At 38.6% G+C, this 8,177-nt stretch overlaps 1 long non-coding RNA gene across 1 annotated transcript; it reads left to right on the forward strand.

The window, feature by feature from the left end:
- Window positions 1-2,231: 2,231 nt before the first annotated feature.
- On the forward strand, window positions 2,232-6,651 carry LOC123957955. Its single transcript, XR_006821953.1, has 6 exons — window positions 2,232-2,324; window positions 3,448-3,516; window positions 4,406-4,470; window positions 5,996-6,103; window positions 6,222-6,280; window positions 6,381-6,651. It is a non-coding gene; the product is annotated as an uncharacterized LOC123957955 (long non-coding RNA).
- The last annotated feature ends 1,526 nt before the right edge of the window (window positions 6,652-8,177 follow it).

Consider the following 8,177-nt stretch of genomic DNA (forward strand, 5'->3'; position numbering starts at 1 on the left):
TGCTCCTTTCATGATCTAAGTAGACGCTATTGTTACAGAAACCTTCATCTTACAGTTGTTAGGTTTAACAGTGGATTTCTGCACTATGGATTTGGCATAGTAGATTCAACAAGATGCTACTGAAGCTCAGACTTTATTGTGTTAAGTATGTTGTAAGCTGATTGGACATGTCAAACCTAGCTGGGACATATTCCGGCTCTGACATGTTTCAAAATATTGTGCAGAGTGATGGAAATAAATGTTGTGTTTCTTCCAATATACAGTATCGCTGGGTGTGACACTTTGTGTTAATCTTTCGTATTAGCTCAGAAACAGATGCAGACCTGAAAATAAAAGTTTTCTACCATCCCTTCATAGTTGTTTTCCATCTTTATTTTGGCCTTGAGGAAATCTGTGAATCAAGCCTCAAAGTCCAAGGAAAGTTCAGAAGGCTGTGTACTAAAACTGCAATAGCGGTGGAATTAAAACATTCTCTCAAGCTTTTCACATTTGATTTGTGAATAATATGATATCATAAAAGAAATTTAAGATGTTCCGAATCAGACAGGCTTCTCGAGTATTTATCTCACTTGAGTTTGGGTCAGTGACGTCGAATGAATAATCAGCAATCAGTCATTATCAGGCACTTGCTCAGGCCATATTTATGATGACATCAGTGTTTTTGTTGGATCCAGCTTATCAGAAAAGCTCAAGCTTTCTTGTGCTCTGTGTTCCATGGAAGTGATGGATTTTTTAGTTAAGATGAAGCTAAGTCTCTATGGGTTTCTGGGAGTCCCCTTTGGCCTCTTCTCTTCGTCATCCTTGCAGTTGGCTTTGTGCAGCTTCTGGTTTTCCCAACTGCTGTCGATGGGACTGGTCAGTATATCATACTTTAGGGGAGAGTGTGGTTATTTGAGCCGGTGGAGAAGTTGAGCCACCCCTTGTTTCTCAGAAACCACAGACAAAATCGGTTATATGAATACACATTTTTGAAGAGTCATCCATTTTACTCACCCTGTGATGGAGAGAGGCCCATGGCATAAGTGATAAGCACATTTAAGATAAAAAAAGGAGTCTGTCTGAACAATTACAGACAGATTTGAAAAAATCTTAATGTGTTAGTGCTTTAGGAAGTTACAATATGAGGCTATACTGTTAGCATGACATTACCCTTAAACTGCTGGATGACTGAATTTATTAAAATGGTAGGGATGGGGTTATTTGAGCCAAATGACCTGGGGGAAGTTGAGCCAACTATTTTACTGTAATTTTACAGTGCATTTTTGATGATGTGACATCATACATTTTAGAATAGAAACCATGTCATGTCATGCTTCTATAAATGGAAGACAGACAGGCTTCAACTCCTATTGTGGGTTTGGACAGAGCAGTGGGAGAGGTACACAAATGGGAAGTCAATTCATCAGGTGGCAGGAGACATGACGATCAACAGTATGGCTACCTCCTACCTTCTAGGAAAAAAACGCCTAAAATAGCATATCAAAAATAAATCAGTAATATCTCCTCAACCATTAGGCCTAGATGCATAATTCTGGTCTCCTTTGAAAGGTCAGAAGCTAAGGAATATAAATCCATTGTAGATTAACATATTTATTTTACCATTACAGACTACATGGATATGAAATACAGAAAAATATATAATATTTTAATCTTCGCCTGGTAAAAAAAGCTTTATTTTGATGCAATAAACCATCAAAACCATCCTAAGGTAGACTATAATGCACCTGAATATCTTCTAATACACCTAGAATACAACTGTAACTGTAAATTTGATGAAAAGAAACTGATATATAACAGTTATTACACAATGTTTCAAAAATATACCAGGTGAATGTCCATGTTTTGGCCATATTTACTGTTTATATGTTCACTTTTATTGGTATCTTCAAAACATTATTTCTCTCCATACAACCACGTTCCAAATAACATAAAGCTTCCAAAACATTAAAATATTGATAAAAAACAGTCAATATAAATGACCAAAAGCACTCCCATGCTTTACAGGATCACAGCTTGAGAACTGAACATCCTACTGTAGGGCTGTGGGTGGGCTCATTTTGTTCGTCTCGACGAGACGATTTCAGGCATATCCTGCATGTCTGTGTAGCTCTTACGGTTCGCCAGAAAGAGACCGATAAAGTTCGCCTCCGCCAAACTACACTCTTCTTCGGCTCTCATACCTCGTGACACAAACGAAACTAAAGACCGCAGCCGACCTCACCAAGATGGCGGCCCGCCAGACGATGTCTGTGGACACAAAGCGCCGCAGTTTTTGGACAGAAAACAGCTAGAACAGCGAAAATCGATTACGTTCCCCGTACCGGGTCAGTCCGTTCCCATTGCGTTAAAGTGATACATTGATATGAAACAACTTGGAGACATAGCTGAGATGTTTCACTATCTAAGTGCAATTAAATGTTGGGAATGGCATTTGAGTTTGCATGATAATATGACATTGATGTCACCCACCCCCATGTGGCTCAACTTATCTTCACCCTTGGCTCAACTTGCCTCTTATGAGGGGTAAGTTGAGCCAAGGGTGAAGATATGAGTCCACTTTTTTTTGGAAAGACATATTTTGAAAACAATTTATTTTAGATCTAAAATGGTTATTCCCAGGGATCCTAACATATTACAATTACACATCCAATATGTACATATTTTAGTTGGAGACCTTACTCTCTCACTTTAAAGACACCTCAAGTAAAAACTGTCTCAACTCACTCCGCTCTCCCCTATTGAATTTTTCCCAGAAACTGGGCAAGAACCCACTTGTTGTTTACAAGGCTGTAAACATGATTGTCAATTTTTTTGTGATTGGTCGAAGTTATTTAAAATAACCATTTAGGGTTTTAATGGCGGCTGCTAGACACTCACTCTTGGACGTCCTCGCTCTCACATTGTTCTGGTCCAAACAAGGTGAACTCAGATGTTTCACACTGCAGCAGCCTTTGTGAGGCTTGAACCCGCTGCGGCAGGTGGCATCCCTCGTAAGAATTTACGGCTTAGTTCTTCTGGTTCAATGCAAACAAACCAAGTTTTATGGAGCAAATACTGAGAGGTCATGGTCCCTGCAGTTTGATTGTACCATGACAGAGAAACATGGCTTCATTTATCCTGTGGTGCCTGTGAGATGTTTTCAGAAATTCCAAACAACAGTTTTCCAGGCATTTAAACTCTGTGACATCATGAAACACAATCACATATTTGCCCCTCCATCTATGATATTCATGCTATAAAGAAATACAGTAAAGCCAAAACCAATATCAGTGATCGCTAACAGCCCTTGAAAGTTAGGTTACCTCACAATACCTTTGCAACCAGCACAACCAGGCAGAGCAGCAGCAGCTGTTTTCATAGTGGCTGTATATTGTCAGAGCTCTGCCTTTTGAATAGAGTAACGAGCATGCCAAATGTAAAATGTCATATCATTTCTCCTTTCTGTAGTATCTGCAGGCTGTTTCCCTGAACTGAGAGTGTATTATAACTGAACTGGACCAACACACCAAAACTAATGTGAGATAACAAAATCAATTACAAGATCAGTATTGTGAGGGAATGCAAAAGTAAAAATACAACCCTTCTCATTCCTAGAGTGTCAAATAGCTGTACTTTGTCACGTCTTTCAGGCATCCAACGCACATGGCACCCTTTTATTTTGAAAGTCTAACTGGACATTGCATATTAATTCTTGCTGCTTGACTGTGAAGCTCTAAATGTACAAAAATGATGATAAGGGGTCTTGACAAAGCGTCCATATGTGACGCCCTGGGATCAGAATGGGTTGAAAAATGATTCTGCCCACGACCCCTTGGGGTCTCTGTAGATTACTTCCTCATTTCAACTCAGTTAAATGGTGGGATTTTTGCATATTGCATTGATATTGTTAGCATTCATGTCAATTTCTTGAACGCTGCGGATCCCTTATCTTTCAGTCCAAATTTGTCCAAAACTTTGGTTTTAACTAACAAAACTAATAACATTCCCATCAGCTTTAGCTGTACATTGTGTGTAGTGCTAGTTAGCAAATATTAGCATGCTGACACGTTAAACTAAGTTAGTGAGTTAATATGTATTATGTTAAATAATAAACCTGTAAATGGCACGTTGAAATCAATACTGTCTATGGTTAAAAGGTTCTTTCTTGACTTTGGGAAACTACTGTATGTCAAAAAGAAGTCCTACTAACACCTCACGTCTTTAGGTTTTAACATTTGCAAGTCCTTAATGCTAGTTAATTGTGCTTTGTGGAGGGCAAGAAATGACCATAAAAACATTTATTTCAATTTGTTGTTGTTGTTGTTGTTGTTGTTTAGAACAGAGCAGGCAAACTGTTTTTCTTTCTATCAGCTAATACCCTGAAAAGACTAAAACCAGCTATACTGGCGTCCTTCAATCCTTTCAGACTTTCCCGTGGCACACGATTGGCTCATACTGAAGACACATTTTTAATGCACATATGGTGCACTGGTAAGTATTATAGACATGTACTGATGTGTTCCTAATAGTTCTTGGACAACAATGGGTTCTATGAAACAGAGAGCTGAGAATGTTGGAAGCTGAGTGATGGGAGTTAGCGATAGCGTATTGTATTTTCCCTTCCTCATAAAAAATCAATTATCCCTTTCATTTATCATGTTTGTGTGGACCGTTTCTTTCCTTTTCTCCATTTCTGCTGTTAACATGAATATGAACTAGAGAAGAGTATAATCAACATCATATTGAACTTGGGTCAAAATATCTAATATTAATGAGTTCTGTCAAACTTTCATTCAAAACCTTACATCATATGAGGAATATTTTGAAATTCTATGCTGTTGAATCTTTCCACATAGTAAACTTTCTCTTTGTTTCCATAAACCTTTGACCCATGTGGCGTGTGTCTGGCTGTTGTGGATTGTTGCGGTGGTTTTAACCTGCTTTGCATCAGCAAGTGTTTTGACTCTTCTCTGCAGCTTGGTAACTTTCCCAATCGTTTGGCCTTGGTTCTTACGGTAATCCCATCTGCCAAATAGTTTTGCACACTACAGACTAAGGTTTAATCAGCTGAAGACACCGGGCCTATCTCAAATCATCCTATACATACACATGTATAGATGATCAGATTATTGGCCCTTCCACTGACATCCCGTCTGCGGTGTATGCAAATGATCGCTTAGTTTCTTGAAAACAACACACTATTACTTCACTTCCTATGAAGCCTTCCTAGTTTTGACCTGTTAATTTGACTGGCGGAAGATATTCACATGTTTCTCTGCGGTGGTGAACATCCAAAGTTCGTCATATCAGATGGGAGGAAAACTAAGCCAGATTTCTATGAGGACCATTCAAAGGTCATCCTTATTTTTCAAGTGAGTTATGTAACTGAAAACCGCTCCTATAATTTAGTCCTGTACCTCACCTTTTACCTTTGATGTGCTTGGCAAGAGTTTGGAATAAGTATAGAAAGAGAAATCACATTAATTAACATACTGATGCGAAATTACCACTAACAACCATTTATTGAATTTGTCACTATGCTTTTACCAAATACCTAATATTTAGCCTACTGTAGCATCATGTATGCCTCTTCTGAGATGATGTTAGCTGCAACATTAGGCTACCTTGTAAGACTTGATTGATTGATTGATATGTTTTATTTATATAAGCCAAATTCTTCATTTTGTTCACAAGCTAGTCGCTAACATCTGACAGTCATTTGGTGCTGGGCAGGTAGCATACAGTGGGTTTACCACAGAGTTTTTGCTGAAAACCCCCTAAACTGGGGCCCTTAAGTGCACATACATGGTCACATGCGCAGAGGTGGATGCAACAATACAGCAACAGATTCCCTTCATATGTTCCAGACCCACTAAAACTGAGTTGATTGGAGAGAGAAAGCAAGACAAACTCAAACAATGTAAATGTAGGTTAGGTTAACCATTTTTAACAGTATGTTATGTTTATTATTTTTCTGTCTCCATAATTGATCTGATTATTGTCTTATTTCTTATAGTCTTACTTTAGTAACACAATATAGAAGACCGAAGACCATAAACAACTTCTCTCCTCTTGCACAGTAGCAAGCAGGTCCAGTGAGAAGAGAACCTGCTGGAAAACTAAGGTAACTGATGATAACCGGGGACAGGTCTTCCATGTGAGATCATATTGTTTATGAAAAATAAGATTTGACAGTGGGTGCATTTGTTAAACTGAAAATGTTTTGTTGTATTCTTTTACAGATTCAATTCTGTCTGGACATCATTGCTGTGTGAAGACTGGTGAAGAGAATAAGTTCCAAGTAGGTCTTACTTAGATGAAAAAGATTGAAAAAGGGAAAGTGATAGTGGTAGTGAGTGTTGAAAACCAGGACACTTTAATGTTTTACATATATTTGTCAGAACTCAGGACACTCAGCTTGAAACTGGTACAATCCTGGTCCAACAGGGACAATCCAAACTGGAACATCTGGTCAACATATGAAAACAGCTACCTGCTACGACTGAAAATGATGCTGATGAGAGTGGTGAGAGCAAATCAAAACAGCAACATTGCTAGCTGTGAAAGCAAAACACTTCCTGTAGAGTTGAGGGAAACTGCAAGGTGATTATTCTGTGAGTTTGTCACTACAAGTGACTCCTTTCACTTTACATACAGTCATTTGGTCCATATAAAAATAAATTGATTAGCAGCAACTTCAAGTGCATTTACTTTACTCAACATTACATATGGCATGTCACATGACAAAGTTCATGCGCAAAAAAACTTCAAGAAGTTGCTGGGAACAGTCACATCCATGTCTTCACATTTCTTCTCTATAGCTGTTTATAACATTGAGTGTTTAAGGGTGGACATTTCCTTTACACACCCTTCTGTAACGTTTAAAAAGCATTCATAGTATATCTTCCCAAAGCTGTGCTACTTGTTGTGTCTGAAATTGCTTGTTATCAACCAGGAAATTTGTCTGGGTCTTGCAAGGCCCTGGATTGGTCAGCCCTGGGCCAAAACAAATCCATCCAGCTGCTGGATTTCTGCTCTGGTTTGTTCACCGGCAAGTGTGTAAGCTGTATCCCAGCATCCCAAAGCCAATGCACATTTCCTGTCCCTGTTTCCTGTTGAATATCAAAGTGCTACAGAGACTCATCAAGAGACACTGCTGCTGCTCAAATAGCCAGGGTTCCCACGAAATGCACATGGTTACAATTAGTACAAGGTCTTTTCTTGTCTTATTGTCTGTTTGTAGTGCCTTTAACCAGATGAGCATCTTCTCAGATTATAAGACTGAAATTGAGGCCACAAGAGGAATGAAAACAGAGCAAACCTAAACTGCAGATGCTTTCTGGGATTGCTGGCAAAGGCAACTGAAGAATTTGTAGTCCTTGGAACAGCTATGTGAACGTATTGAAAAACCTACAGCTGCCAGTTTGATGAGAGAAAATTCACAGTGGTAGGATTCAATGAAATATGAAAAGGCAGATAATTCAAAACCATGCTCCTTTTTCATTGCACTAAATCAAACAGTGTCTGTCATTTCATAAGCTTATATTTGTCCAAAAATGACGGGGAAAAAAGAAGGGAAAAAAACCTATGGTGATTTCGTTGACAGATGTGAAATAGTGATTTCCTTTCCTTCTAGCCAACATATCCACAACTGTCCTCAAAGCTCATCAATGCTATGACTACCCCTGCCCCACCCTACAACACACATACACACACACACATACACACACAACACTTTACAACTAATCAGTTCTATAAATCTAAAATGCCTGAGTTTGCAGCAGCTTTTCCAAAAAATTGTGATGTTTTGGGGGGGGGGGGTTGCGATGAAAACCGCAAAGGTAGCTGTGTTTTGTCTTACTTTATTTAATTATAGTTGAATCATTAAACAAGTCCCTCCAGGATTCGTGGACCTAAAACTAAACCTAACCTGCATATTTAAACTAGTTTACCTTGATTCTTTCGACCGAGTTTTGGATGTCTGCCAAGAATTGCATGTATCTCCAAATACTGCTTTTAAACGCTATAATATTCTTTGTGGGGTTCATCAATGCTGATAAATGATAGATGGAAGTATATATTTTATGAACGTTTAGAGTCGTTAATATTTTATTACACTTTATTACACTACAGAAGTAGCATTCCTTGAGGAATGGACCTTAAGAAGTGGATGCATAATTCGGCAGAACAGATGTTGT

Source organism: Micropterus dolomieu, linkage group LG01 (genome assembly GCF_021292245.1).
Source record: "Micropterus dolomieu isolate WLL.071019.BEF.003 ecotype Adirondacks linkage group LG01, ASM2129224v1, whole genome shotgun sequence".
In the NCBI taxonomy this organism is placed as follows: Eukaryota; Metazoa; Chordata; class Actinopteri; order Centrarchiformes; family Centrarchidae; genus Micropterus; species Micropterus dolomieu.